Source organism: Lissotriton vulgaris, chromosome 1_1 (genome assembly GCF_964263255.1).
Source record: "Lissotriton vulgaris chromosome 1_1, aLisVul1.2, whole genome shotgun sequence".
NCBI classification, from domain to species: Eukaryota; Metazoa; Chordata; class Amphibia; order Caudata; family Salamandridae; genus Lissotriton; species Lissotriton vulgaris.
This window is the reverse complement of record NC_141685.1, coordinates 233,578,906-233,594,354: the sequence shown is the minus strand read 5'-3', so window position 1 is coordinate 233,594,354 and position 15,449 is coordinate 233,578,906. Positions and strand designations below refer to the sequence as shown.

The 15,449-nt window shown below is 44.4% G+C and overlaps 3 non-coding genes across 3 annotated transcripts; all 3 read left to right on the top strand.

Annotated features, from left to right (window-relative positions):
• Positions 1 to 9,321: 9,321 nt before the first annotated feature.
• Positions 9,322 to 9,394, top strand: TRNAK-CUU (transfer RNA lysine (anticodon CUU)). The gene has a single exon. It is a non-coding gene; the product is annotated as a tRNA-Lys (tRNA).
• Positions 9,395 to 11,212: 1,818 nt separating this feature from the next.
• TRNAK-CUU (transfer RNA lysine (anticodon CUU)) lies at positions 11,213 to 11,285 on the top strand. The gene has a single exon. It is a non-coding gene; the product is annotated as a tRNA-Lys (tRNA).
• Positions 11,286 to 15,203: 3,918 nt separating this feature from the next.
• TRNAK-CUU (transfer RNA lysine (anticodon CUU)) lies at positions 15,204 to 15,276 on the top strand. Its single transcript has one exon. It is a non-coding gene; the product is annotated as a tRNA-Lys (tRNA).
• The last annotated feature ends 173 nt before the right edge of the window (positions 15,277 to 15,449 follow it).

Genomic DNA, 15,449 nt, shown 5'->3' with positions numbered 1-15,449 from the left:
CTTCCTCCCAGAGAAAAGAGCATAGGGCCAGGATGAGGGCTGTCCAACTCCAAATAGAAAGGGAAGAGGTAGCCTTGGCTCAAGCTAAACTTGCTTTAGCAAGAGAGAGAAAATTGTGTGGCTTAGATGCCACTGGTGGCAGCAAAGTTCCTAAAGAAAAAGACAGGGCCTATGACAATAGAAACCTGACAAAAATTGTGCCCCCCTACAAGGAAGGGGATGATATCCACAAATGGATGACTGCTCTTGAGAGGGCCTGCATGGTACAGCAGGTCCCTGAGGATCAGTGGGCAGCAATTTTATGGTACTCCTTTTCTGAGAAAGGGAGGGACAGGCTCCTCACTGTTAGACCTGAGGATGCCAAAAACTACTCTGTTCTGAAGAGTGCTCTTATTGAAGGGTTTGGCCTAACCACTGAGCAATACAGGTTGTTGTTCAGAGACACCCAAAAAGCACAGACTCAGGACTGGACTGATTTTGTAGATTGTGCCACTAAGGCTCTGGAGGGTTGGCTGCAGGGAAGTAAAGTTTCAGACTATACAGGATTGTACAATCTTATGATGAGAGAACAGATCCTTAATAACTGTCAGAACCAGCTGTTGCATCAATACCTTGTTGACTCTGATTTGACCTCTCCCCAAGAATTGGGAAAGAAGGCAGACAAATGGGTCAGAACAAGGATTAAGCAGAAAAACCAGAACCAAGGTGACCAGAAGAAAACAGACCAGAAGGGTGGGAATCAGAAAGATAAAGAAAAGGACCAGAAGTCTTCAGGCCCCCAAACTAGCAATAAGGAGGGGGGTTCCCAAAATGGAAACAAGAAAAAGAAGAATGATGGCCCAAAGAAACCTTGGTGTAATACCTGCAAATCAGTTTCACACTGGGGCAGTGAATGCACTAAGAAAAATCCAGTCCCCACCACTGCAGCTCCTAAAGCAACTGCACCCCCTAGTACAGTCAGCAGTGGTGGTACACAGCCAAAGGGTTTAGTAGGGTTGACCCTGGGTACTGAGGTGGAATCTGGCCTAGTCAGAATCCCCACACAGGCAGTTCTCCTATATGATGTGGACTTATCTTTGCCCACTGCAGTAAGCCCCAGTAACCTGGGCAAATATAGGCAGACTCCCTTAATTAATGAGAAACTGGCTCAGGCCTACAGGGACACTTGTGCCAGTGTCACAATGGTGGCACCTGGCTTTGTGGACCCTGGACAAATTGTACTAGGTGAAAGTTACCTAGTGACCAATGCAAGCAACTCCACTACTTCCCATAGTGTGGCTGTTGTGAACTTCTCCTGGGGAGGGGTAGATGGCCTAAAGAAAGTTGTTGTGAGTGCAGACCTCCCAGTAGACTGTCTGTTAGGCAATGATCTTGAAAGCTCAGTTTGGTCAGAAGTGGAGTACAGGACTCATGCAGAAATGCTAGGGATTTCAGCTCATGTCCTTGCAGTGACAAGGTCTCAGGCTAAGAAGTGCCTTCCTGAACCAGTGGTGGATCTTGAAACAATAGACCAACCACAACCCAAGAGAAGGAGCAAGAGGGTTAAGGCTGTGCCTTCCCACTTGCCCCAGGTTGAGGATCAAGTTTCACAGGAAACTGATTCTGCAGTCCAAGAGGAGACTGTCTCAGAGGAGCTTGAACCTGATCAGGTTGAGTTTCTGGGGACAGGGGGACCCTCAAGGGCAGACCTGGGGCAGGCCCAATTAGATTGCCCTTCACTTGAACCCCTCAGACAGCAAGCTGCTGCTGAGGCTGCAGGGAATGCTCAAGGTACCCATAAAGTGTATTGGGATGAAGGACTCCTTTATTCAGAGGCTAGAGACCCCAAGCCTGGCACAACCAGGAGGTTGGTTATACCTTTGAAGTTTAGGGGCTTTCTTCTTACCTTGGCCCATGATATTCCCCTTGCAGGACACTTAGGCCAGAATAAGACTTGGGACAGGCTTGTTCCACACTTTCACTGGCCTCACATGTCAGAAAATGTCAAGGAGTTTTGTCGCTCCTGTGTCACTTGCCAAGCCAGTGGTAAGTCAGGTGGCACAACAAAGGCCCCCCTGATACCACTACCTGTGGTGGGGGTACCCTTTGAAAGAGTTGGAATAGACATTGTGGGTCCCATGGATCCTCAAACAGCATCTGGGCACAGATTTATACTGGTGGTAGTGGATCATGCCACCAGGTACCCAGAAGCAATTCCCCTGAGGACCACCACAGCTCCTGTGGTGGCAAAAGCCCTCATTGCAGTTTTCTCAAGAGTGGGCTTTCCAAAGGAGGTTCTTTCAGACAGAGGTACTAACTTCATGTCTGGATACTTAAAAGCAATGTGGAAAGAGTGTGGAGTAAACTATAAGTTTACCACACCCTACCATCCACAGTGCAATGGGCTTGTGGAAAGGTTCAACAAGACCCTAAAGGGAATGATAAAAGGTTTACCAGAGAAGCTTAGGCGGAAATGGGACATCCTTTTACCCTGCTTGCTCTTTGCTTACAGAGAGGTCCCACAGAAGGGGGTTGGCTACAGCCCTTTTGAACTTTTGTTTGGCCACCCTGTAAGAGGTCCATTGAGTTTGGTGAAGGAAGGATGGGAGTTACCTCTCAAAAAGCCTAAACTAGACATTGTGGACTATGTACTTGGTCTCCGCTCCAGGATGGCTGAATACATGGAGAGAGCATCCAAAAACCTTGAGGCAAGTCAGGAATTACAGAAAGCCTGGCATGACCAAAAGGCTGTTCTGGTTGAGTACCAGCCAGGGCAGAAGGTGTGGGTGTTGGACCCAGTGGGGCCAGCAGCTCTCCAGGACCAATGGACTGGACCCTACCCTATCATTGAAAAGAAGGGAGAAGTCACCTACTTGGTTGACTTTGGCACCCCTAGGAGCCCCCACAGGGTGCTCCATGTCAATCGTTTGAAAGCATTTGTTGACAGGGAGGACATGAGTCTCCTCATGGCCACAGATGGGGAACAGGAGGAAGAGAGTGACCCTCTCCCAGACCTGCTTTCCCAGAACCCTGATGATGGTTCAGTTGATGGAGTAGCCTTGGCAGGCAGCCTCACTGAGCAGCAACAGGTGGACTGCAGACAGGTGTTGCAGGCCCACAGACAACTGTTTTCACTCACACCCAGTCAGACTAACTGGTGCACCCATGAGGTGGATACTGGTGACAATCTGCCTGTGAAGAATAAGATCTACAGGCAACCTGACCATGTCAGGGATTGTATAAAGGCTGAGGTGCAAAAGATGTTGGAGCTTGGAGTGATTGAGCCATCAGAGAGCCCATGGGCTAGCCCAGTGGTCCTTGTGCCAAAACCTCATACCAAAGATGGGAAGAGAGAAATGAGGTTTTGTGTGGACTACAGAGGTCTCAATGCTGTCACTAGGACAGATGCTCATCCCATTCCAAGAGCAGATGAGCTCATTGATAAATTGGCTTCTGCCAAGTTTCTGAGCACATTTGATTTGACAGCTGGCTACTGGCAAATCAGACTAGCTGAAGAGTCAAAAGCCAAAACAGCATTCTCTACCCCTAGTGGACATTATCAGTTTGTGGTAATGCCCTTTGGTTTGAAGAATGCACCTGCCACTTTCCAAAGGTTGGTGAACCAAGTCCTTGCTGGGTTGGATGACTTTTGCGCAGCATATCTAGATGATATTGCTGTCTTTAGCTCCACCTGGGAGGATCACCTGATCCACCTGAAGAAGGTTCTGGAGGCCCTGCAAAAGGCAGGCCTGACTATCAAGGCTACTAAGTGCCAGATAGGGTAGAGCAAGGTTGTGTACTTGGGCCACCTAGTAGGTGGGGGTCAAGTTCAACCACTGGAGAGCAAGATCCAGACCATACAGGACTGGACTCCTCCAACTACCTAGACACAAGTCAGAGCCTTCCTGGGCCTGACTGGGTATTACAGAAAATTTGTAAAGAACTATGGGTCCATTGTGACACCATTGAATGACTTGACATCCAAGAAGATGCCCAAAAAGGTTCAGTGGACAGTTAGCTGTCAAAAGGCATTTGATGACCTGAAGAAGGCCATGTGCTCTGCACCTATCCTGAAGAGTCCTGACTACTCCAAACAGTTCATTGTACAGACAGATGCTTCTGAGTTGGGGGTGGGAGCTGTGCTTTCACAACTTAATCAAGATGGTCAAGACCAGCCCATTGCTTTTATTAGCAGAAGGCTGACCCCCAGGGAGAAACGTTGGTCAGCTATTGAGAGGGAGGCCTTTGCTGTGGTTTGGGACCTGAAGAAGTTGAGGCCATACTTGTTTGGTACTCACTTCCTAATTCAGACAGACCATAAGCCCCTCTTGTGGCTAAATCAGATGAAGGGTGAAAATCCCAAACTGCTCAGGTGGTCCATTTCCCTACAGGGGATGGACTTTACAGTGGAGCACCGCCCAGGGACTGACCATGGTAATGCAGATGGTCTCTCCAGGTACTTCCACTTAGAACATGAAGACTTATCTGGTCAAGGTTAAGTTTAATGTCCCTGCGTTTGGGGGGGGGTTATGTAGGAGAGTAGGGTCTGCTATCCTATGGTCACCCCAATTTTTGCTTTTTGCTTCACTGGTTTTCGACTTACTGAGGCTGTGGGCCTGCTAATCAGACCCCCAGCCTGCTGTTCTCTCTCTAAATTTATAATACATGTGCTATAGGTACATACCACAATTGGAAATGGACTCCTTGTCAGCCCCTGTACCATGCACTATAGGTGCTCAGGGCATAGGTGCCACCAAGGCCTACCAGGGGCTGAAGCATAGCTTTTGCCACCCCTGGCTGGTTCTTAAATTGACACAACTGGCTGATCACTCAGCTGGGGCAAGTGGGTGTAATCACCCCTTGCTTAGATATAGTATACCTATATCTAAACCTATATCTGGACACATATATAGCCTGTAAGCCACTCCTATGGAAGGCCTCATCAATCCTGGAGGCAGAGTGCGTGGTTTTATGTGAGATGGTGCTCTGGCATGAGCTGAGCCTGTCTGCAGCTGTCGGGAACAACTCCCTAAGCTGATCCGGGATAACGCCATACCATATACTCTTAAGCGCATTATAATCCTCGCGGTTATATAGCAACTTTGGTTTGGCTTTATCAAAACATGTCGTGTAAGGTGTCATACGAATTGGAATACTACCCCCTCGCCAGTTCTGGCGACGGGGGTAGCATTCCACCCTTCTAGAGGGAGAAGACATGTTACTTTACTGAAACGCGGTTGATTTAAAATGAGCCTCAGATCCACAAAATGGATGCCCCTGCCACAGACACGGGTCTGACCTCCTGCTGCTGACCGAAACCCGGCAGAGGAGGCCCGGACAAAGAGTTTCCTGTCACAGGGCGGTGTCAAACCACCCCAGACAGGAGATAGTGGATTGGAGTAGGGAGGTTTCAATGAAACCAGACACTGCCTGGGGAGCACAAGGCTGCCCCTTGCAGGATCCGGCCAAACCGGTTCTGGGGCCTCCCAGCCCCTGTCCCAGCGCGGCCAGGATCAAAGGAGAGGGGTGTAACCACCCCCTTCCTGGGTCCCACCCATAGGAGGGGACCTAGCAGGATGTCCAACCCCCGAGATTCGAATAAGAGGGGGAGCAGTCCCAACGGACCTCAGATCATCCTGAAGAAACATAAGAAACGAAATCTGGACCCCTTCGACTTTCTACACGACGTGAGAAGACTGAAGAATCTCCCTTGTGGTCAAGGAGTGACCACCCTGTGCAAACAGGCACCATCCAGCCCTCGACCCTTGCTTTGTTGCAGTTCCCGCCGGAACTCGAGCGACAGAGATCGACGAGATCAAGCTTGTCTGCCTTCTACCTGCCCGATCCACAGTCCCTGCAGAGCTGAGACCCGTGGAGGCGACCGGAAGCGTGGGGCACGCCATCTTGAAAAGGCCACGAGACGCTGACCGTGCGGCCCACGAGTGACCCTCGAAGCTGTACACCGGGGTTTGAGAAGCCCCAGCCCCGAGCTCCACTTGCACCAAAGCTCACCCCTCCACACTCGACGAGTGCTGCGTGGGGCCCTTCTGCTTGTGTGCGCTCGACGCGTTGGCCCGGTCACTTGCCAGCTGGCTTGTGGCCCCTGTGCCGACGAACTTTGAAATCCGACTTGCTTTTCTGGTTGCTCCAGATCTGCACCAGCTCCTCTGAAAAGGAGCACCCACTCTGACCCTCCTGGTTCGAGTGATAGGCAATCTCCCGGTTCCGCGTGGATTGCTTTTGCCAAGTGCTGTTTGCTGCAATCTTGAAGCCGACGGTGCTGACGGCGAGAACCTACGTGGGACAGATCGTGACCTGCTCCTGGACGTCGCAGATGCTCCAGAGCCCACGTGACAGCGGAGAGAAGCCTATCGACAACCGCCTGATTGCGCCCGACATTGCCTGGTTCCGTCCTGGTTCCACCCTGGTCACTGCTGAGTGACCCAGACTCTGTCCCCTCTGCTTTCAGGTACTTTTCTACTTTGATCCACCCTTGGATCGCACCGGACACTTCTGCTTCACAGCGCCTGCAGCTGCAACAGCTCCAAGCACCAAGAACCTGCGTGACAGAACCCGACGCCACTTCGACCCTGTGCACCCACGGCCTGTGGGTGAGGTAACTTTGCAACGCCGGTGTCTTTACACTGGTACACACCTCTAGGGTCTGTGTCTAAAGTTTTGTGTTCCTAGGTTCAGCGGAAGTATCTTTTAATTCACTTTAATTGACTTTTACGCACCATTGACAGTGCATTGGTGCGCGCCGCACTTTCCGTGCTGCACCCGTCTCCGGTGGGCTACTCCCGACTTCTTCATTGCTTGTCCTGACTGCTCCCAGCGAATCTCTAGGCCCTAGGCCTAACCATTGTTCGATAAGTGTTACTTATACCACTTTTTTAATACATGGTCTGAGTGGCCACCCGCCCTCATCCATAAACGTGCAACTTTATATGTGTAACAGTGCTTTTGATTTAACGCTTGTGCCCCTTTCCTCATAAAGAGTACTGGGGAGTAATTTAGAAATAAATACATATATTTTTATAATATATACTTGTGTGGTGTCCTTTCATTTGATTACAGGATTGTATGTGGTAAAACAGCTCGCTTAACACGACCTCTTAAGTTAAGCCTTTAAGGCTGCTTAGTCCATGCTACCACTAGGATAGCTTGTCTACAAGGTTGACTTACAACCTGACATCTTTGGGGTTTGTTTGGTCTGATACCCAGTGGTTCCAGAATTGGAAACACTACATATCAGGCCAACTTCTCACATTATGCAATCTCAAAATGAAGTTCTCACAACTTCCATTTTCATTTTCTCTTATTTTTTTTGACACTCTGTCCTCTGAAGGATGTATAAATCTGGCTTTCCATGCAAAACAAGAGTAGAGGAATATCCAGGATTTGATTTTCTTCACAAAAAGGGATTGGTCTGCATACTGTCTTAAGGAGGGAGCCCGGCTAGCTCAGTCGGTACAGCATGAGACTCTTAATCTCAGGGTCGTGGGTTCGAGCCCCACGTTGGGCGAAAACGAGTAATTTTTGCCTGAATATTGCATTGACTCTCATAATATGGAGATTAATCTTGCATTAGACCTCCAATAACTCCCAAAAATTGTCCAGGAATGGATATCCTTCATAAAAAATGATTAGTCTGCATACCATCTTGAAGTGGGAGCCCGGCTAGCTCAGTCAGTGGAGCATGAGACTCTTAATCTCAGGGTTGTGGGTTTGAGCCCCACGTTGGGCGAAAATGAGTAATTTTTGCTGGACTCTCATAATCTGGTGATTATTCTTGCATTAGATATGCAATAACTATCAAAAATGGTATCTCCCTTGGTTTCTCATTGGTGGGAAATTTAACTTCAAGATTAGCTAGGGTATGAGTCTAGATGAACACACCACAATATCACTCATATTCGAGTAGTAAACAGGCCAACCTGAACTGTAAAAGATCCCATAAGTGGAGGTAAGGCATAAATTAGGAGTGAACTGAACACTGTTATGGGCAATTGGACTTCAAATAAAGTGTGGAAGGCAGTAAGGTTACTTTTTTCATGTTATGCAGATTAAACACACAGGGGAATTAGCTCAAATAGTAAAGCGCTCGCTTAGCATGCGAGAGGTAGCGGGATCGATGCTTGCATTCTCCATTATAAAATGTGTATACATTTTATTTTTAACTTGTCATTGCCAAGGTCATTGCAGAGTAAGAACAGAAAAATCACAGATGGCTTTTAAATATGGTCTCATTATAACAACTAAAGTGGTTTAATCAAAAGGGTTCAGGTATTCTTTAGCATGTGAGAGGAATTTGAATTCTTATGCAATCTCAAAATGAAGTTCTCACAACTTCCATTTTCATTTTCTCTTTCTTTTTTGACACTCTGTCCTCTGAAGGATGTATAAATCTGGCTTTCCATGCAAAACAAGAGTAGAGGAATATCCAGGATTTGATTTTCTTCACAAAAAGGGATTGGTCTGCATACTTTCTTAAGGAGGGATCCCGGCTAGCTCAGTCGGTAGAGCATGAGACTCTTAATCTCAGGGTCGTGGGTCCGAGCCCCACGTTGGGTGAAAATGAGTAATTTTTGCTGGATTATTGCATTGACTCTCATAATCTGGTGAATATTCTTGCATTAGACATGCAATAACTATCAGAAATGGTATCTCCCTTGGTTTCTCATTGGTGGGAAATTTAACTTCAAGATTAGCTGGGGTATGAGTCTAGATGAACACACCGCAATATCACTCATATTCGAGTAGTAAACAGGCCAACCTGAACTGTAAAACATCCCATAAGTGGAGGTAAGGCATAAATTAGGAGTGAACTTAACACTGTTATGGGCAATTGGACTTCAAATAAAGTGCGGAAGGCAGTAAGGTTACTTTTTTCATGTTATGCAGATTAAACACACAGGGGAATTAGCTCAAATGGTAGAGCGCTCGCTTAGCATGCAAGAGGTAGTGGGATCAATGCCCGCATTCTCCATTATAAAATTTGCATACATTTTATTTTTAACTTGTCATTGCCCATGGTCATTGCAGAGTAAGAACAGAAAAATCACAGATGGCTTTCAAATATGGTCTCATTATAACAACTAAAGTGGTTTAATCAAAAGGGTTCAGGTATTCTTTAGCATGTGAGAGGAATTTGAATTCTTATGCAATCTCAAAATGAAGTTCTCACAACTTCCATTTTTATTTTCTCTTATTTTTTTTGACACTCTGTCCTCTGAAGGATGTATAAATCTGGCTTTCCCTGCAAAACAAGAGTAGAGGAATATCCAGGATTTGATTTTCTTCACAAAAAGGGATTGGTCTGCATACTGTCTTAAGGAGGGAGCCCGGCTAGCTCAGTCGGTAGAGCATGAGACTCTTAATCTCAGGGTCGTGGGTTCGAGCCCCACGTTGGGCAAAAACGAGTAATTTTTGCCTGAATATTGCATTGACTCTCATAATATGGAGATTAATTTTGCATTAGACCTGCAATAACTCCCAAAAATTGTCCAGGAATGGATTTCCTTCATAAAAAATGATCAGTCTGCATACCATCTTGAAGTGGGAGCCCGGCTAGCTCAGTCGGTAGAGCATGAGACTCTTAATCTCAGGGTTGTGGGTTCGAGCCCCATGTTGGGCGAAAATGAATATTTTTTGCTGGACTCTCATAATCTGGTGATTATTCTTGCATTAGACATGCAATAACTATCAAAAATGGTATCTCCCTTGGTTTCTCATTGGTGGGAAATTTAACTTCAAGATTAGCTAGGGTATGAGTCTAGATGAACACACCGCAATATCACTCATATTCGAGTAGTAAACAGGCCAACCTGAACTGTAAAACATCCCATAAGTGGAGGTAAGGCATAAGTTAGGAGTGAACTGAACACTGTTATGGGCATTTGGACTTCAAATAAAGTGTGGAACGCAGTAAGGTTACTTTTTTCATGTTATGCAGATTAAACACACAGGGGATTCAGCTCAAATAGTAAAGCGCTTGCTTAGCATGCGAGAGGTAGCGGGATCGATGCTTGCATTCCCCATTATAAAATTTGCATACATTTTATTTTTAACTTGTCATTGCCAAGGTCATTGCAGAGTAAGAACAGAAAAATCACAGATGGCTTTCAAATATGGTCTCATTATAACAACTAAAGTGGTTTAATCAAAAGGGTTCAGGTATTCTTTAGCATGTGAGAGGAATTTGAATTCTTATGCAATCTCAAAATGAAGTTCTCACAACTTCCATTTTCATTTTCTCTTATTTTTTTTGACACTCTGTCCTCTGAAGGATGTATAAATCTGGCTTTCCATGCAAAACAAGAGTAGAGGAATATCCAGGGTTTGATTTTCTTCACAAAAAGGGATTGGTCTGCATACTTTCTTAAGGAGGGATCCCGGCTAGCTCAGTCGGTAGAGCATGAGACTCTTAATCTCAGGGTCGTGGGTTCGAGCCCCACATTGGGCGAAAATGAGTAATTTTTGCTGGATTATTGCATTGACTCTCATAATCTGGTGAATATTCTTGCATTAGACATGCAATAACTATCAGAAATGGTATCTCCCTTGGTTTCTCATTGGTGGGAAATTTAACTTCAAGATTAGCTAGGGTATGAGTCTAGATGAACACACCGCAATATCACTCATATTCGAGTAGTAAACAGGCCAACCTGAACTGTAAAACATCCCATAAGTGGAGGTAAGGCATAAATTAGGAGTGAACTTAACACTGTTATGGGCAATTGGACTTCAAATAAAGTGCGGAAGGCAGTAAGGTTACTTTTTTCATGTTATGCAGATTAAACACACAGGGGAGTTAGCTCAAATGGTAGAGCGCTCGCTTAGCATGCAAGAGGTAGCGGGATCGATGCCCGCATTCTCCATTATAAAATTTGCATACATTTTATTTTTAACTTGTCATTGCCCATGGTCATTGCAGAGTAAGAACAGAAAAATCACAGATGGCTTTCAAATATGGTCTCATTATAACAACTAAAGTGGTTTAATCAAAAGGGTTAAGGTATTCTTTAGCATGTGAGAGGAATTTGAATTCTTATGCAATCTCAAAATGAAGTTCTCACAACTTCCATTTTTATTTTCTCTTATTTTTTTTGACACTCTGTCCTCTGAAGGATGTATAAATCTGGCTTTCCCTGCAAAACAAGAGTAGAGGAATATCCAGGATTTGATTTTCTTCACAAAAAGGGATTGGTCTGCATACTGTCTTAAGGAGGGAGCCCGGCTAGCTCAGTCGGTAGAGCATGAGACTCTTAATCTCAGGGTCGTGGGTTCGAGCCCCACGTTGGGCGAAAACAAGTAATTTTTGCCTGAATATTGCATTGACTCTCATAATATGGAGATTAATCTTGCATTAGACCTGCAATAACTCCCAAAAATTGTCCAGGAATGGATTTCCTTCATAAAAAATGATTAGTCTGCATACCATCTTGAAGTGGGAGCCCGGCTAGCTCAGTCGGTAGAGCATGAGACTCTTAATCTCAGGGTTGTGGGTTCGAGCCCCACGTTGGGCGAAAATGAGTAATTTTTGCTGGACTCTCATAATCTGGTGATTATTCTTGCATTAGACATGCAATAACTATCAAAAATGGTATCTCCCTTGCTTTCTCATTGGTGGGAAATTTAACTTCAAGATTAGGTAGGGTATGAGTCTAGATGAACACACCACAATATCACTCATATTCGAGTAGTAAACAGGCCAACCTGAACTGTAAAACATCCCATAAGTGGAGGTAAGGCATAAATTAGGAGTGAACTGAACACTGTTATGGGCAATTGGACTTCAAATAAAGTGTGGAAGGCAGTGAGGTTACTTTTTTCATGTTATGCAGATTAAACACACAGGGGAATTAGCTCAAATGGTAGTGCGCTCGCTTAGCATGCGAGAGGTAGCGGGATCGATGCCCGCATTCTGCATTATAAAATTTGCATACATTTTATTTTTAACTTGTCATTGCCAAGGTCATTGCAGAGTAAGAACAGAAAAATCACAGATGGCTTTCAAATATGGTCTCATTATAACAACTAAAGTGGTTTAATCAAAAGGGTTCAGGTATTCTTTAGCATGTGAGAGGAATTTGAATTCTTATGCAATCTCAAAATGAAGTTCTCACAACTTCCGTTTTCATTTTCTCTTATTTTTTTTGACACTCTGTCCTCTGAAGGATGTATAAATCTGGCTTTCCTTGCAAAACAATAGTAGAGGAATATCCAGGATTTGATTTTTTTCACAAAAAGGGATTGGTCTGCATACTGTCTTAAGGAGGGCGCCCGGCTAGCTCAGTCGGTAGAGCATGAGACTCTTAATCTCAGGGTCGTGGGTTCGAGCCCCATGTTGGGCGAAAACGAGTAATTTTTGCCTGAATATTGCATTGACTCTCATAATATGGAGATTAATCTTGCATTAGACCTGCAATAACTCCCAAAAATTGTCCAGGAATGGATTTCCTTCATAAAAAATGATTAGTCTGCATACCATCTTGAAATGGGAGCCCGGCTAGCTCAGTCAGTAGAGCATGAGACTCTTAATCTCAGGGTCGTGGGTTCGAGCCCCATGTTGGGCGAAAATGAGTAATTTTTGCTGGACTCTCATAATCTGGTGATTATTCTTGCATTAGACATGCAATAACTATCAAAATGGTATCTCCCTTGGTTTCTCATTCGTGGGAAATTTAACTTCAAGATTAGGTAGGGTATGAGTCTAGATGAACACACCACAATATCACTCATATTCGAGTAGTAAACAGGCCAACCTGAACTGTAAAACATCCCATAAGTGGAGGTAAGGCATAAGTTAGGAGTGAACTGAACACTGTTATGGGCAATTGGACTTCAAATAAGGTGTGGAAGGCAGTGAGGTAACTTTTTTCATGTTATGCAGATTAAACACACACGTGAATTAGCTCAAATGGTAGGGCGCTTGCTTAGCATGCAAGAGGTAGTGGGATCGATGCCCGCATTCTCCATTATAAAATTTGCATACATTTTATTTTTAACTTGTCATTGCCCATGGTCATTGCAGAGTAAGAACAGAAAAATCACAGATGGCTTTCAAATATGGTCTCATTATAACAACTAAAGTGGTTTAATCAAAAGGGTTCAGGTATTCTTTAGCATGTGAGAGGAATTTGAATTCTTATGCAATCTCAAAATGAAGTTCTCACAACTTACATTTTCATTTTCTCTTATTTTTTTTGACACTCTGTCCTCTGAAGGATGTATAAATCTGGCTTTCCTTGCAAAACAAGAGTAGAGGAATATCCAGGATTTGATTTTTTCACAAAAAGGGATTGGTCTGCATACTGTCTTAAGGAGGGAGCCCGGCTAGCTCAGTCGGTAGAGCATGAGACTCTTACTCTCAGGGTCGTGGGTTCGAGCCCCACGTTGGGCGAAAATGAGTAATTTTTGCTGGATTATTGCATTGACTCTCATAATCTGGTGAATATTCTTGCATTAGACATGCAATAACTATCAGAAATGGTATCTCTCTTGGTTTCTCATTGGTGGGAAATTTAACTTCAAGATTAGCTGGGGTATGAGTCTAGATGAACACACCGCAATATCACTCATATTCGAGTAGTAAACAGGCCAACCTGAACTGTAAAACATCCCATAAGTGGAGGTAAGGCATAAATTAGGAGTGAATTTAACACTGTTATGGGCAATTGGACTTCAAATAAAGTGCGGAAGGCAGTAAGGTTACTTTTTTCATGTTATGCAGATTAAACACACAGGGGAATTAGCTCAAATGGTAGAGCGCTTGCTTAGCATGCGAGAGGTAGCAGGATCGATGCCCGCATTCTCCATTATAAAATTTGCATACATTTTATTTTTAACTTGTCATTGCCCATGGTCATTGCAGAGTAAGAACAGAAAAATCACAGATGGCTTTCAAATATGGTCTCATTATAACAACTAAAGTGGTTTACTCAAAAGGGTTCAGGTATTCTTTAGCATGTGAGAGGAATTTGAATTCTTATGCAATCTCAAAATGAAGTTCTCACAACTTCCGTTTTCATTTTCTCTTATTTTTTTTGACACTCTGCCCTCTGAAGGATGTATAAATCTGGCTTTCCTTGCAAAACAAGAGTAGAGGAATATCCAGGATTTGATTTTCTTCACAAAAAGGGATTGGTCTGCATCCTGTCTTAAGGAAGGAGCCCGGCTGGATCAGTCGGTAGAGCATGAGACTCTTAATCTCAGGTTCGTGGGTTTGAGCCCCACGTTGGGCGAAAACGAGTAATTTTTGCCTGAATATTGCATTGACTCTCATAATATGGAGATTAATCTTGCATTAGACCTGCAATAACTCCCAAAAATTGTCCAGGAATGGATTTCCTTCATAAAAAATGATTAGTCTGCATACCATCTTGAAGTGGGAGCCCGGCTAGCTCAGTCGGTAGAGCATGAGACTCTTAATCTCAGGGTCGTGGGTTCGAGCTCCACGTTGGGCGAAAATTAGTAATTTTTGCTAGACTCTCATAATCTGGTGATTATTCTTGCATTAGACATGCAATAACTATCAAAAATGGTATCTCCCTTGGTTTCGCATTGGTGGGAAATTTAACTTCAAGATTAGGTAGGGTATGAGTCTAGATGAACACACCACAATATCACTCATATTCAAGTAGTGAACAGGCCAACCTGAACTGTAAAACATCCCATAAGTGGAGGTAAGGCATAAGTTAGGAGTGAACTGAACACTGTTATGGGCAATTGGACTTCAAATAAAGTGTGGAAGGCAGTGAGGTAACTTGTTTCATGTTATGCAGATTAAACACACAGGTGAATTAGCTCAAATGGTAGGGCGCTCGCTTAGCATGCGAGAGGTAGCGGGATCGATGCCCGCATTCTCCATTATAAAATTTGCATACATTTTATTTTTAACTTGTCATTGCCCATGGTCATTGCAGAGTAAGAACAGAAAAATCACAGATGGCTTTCAAATATGGTCTCATTATAACAACTAAAGTGGTTTAATCAAAAGGGTTCAGGTATTCTTTAGCATGTGAGAGGAATTTGAATTCTTATGCAATCTCAAAATGAAGTTCTCACAACTTCCATTTTCATTTTCTCTTATTTTTTTTGACACTCTGTCCTCTGAAGGATGTATAAATCTGGCTTTCCTTGCAAAACAAGAGTAGAGGAATATCCAGGATTTGATTTTTTTCACAAAAAGGGATTGGTCTGCATACTGTCTTAAGGAGGGAGCCCGGCTAGCTCAGTCGGTAGAGCATGAGACTCTTAATCTCAGGGTCGTGGGTTCGAGCCCCACGTTGGGCGAAAACGAGTAATTTTTGCCTGAATATTGCATTGACTCTCATAATATGGAGATTAATCTTGCATTAGACCTGCAATAACTCCCAAAAATTGTCCAGGAATGGATTTCCTTCATAAAAAATGATTAGTCTGCATACCATCTTGAAGTGGGAGCCCGGCTAGCGCAGTCGGTAGAG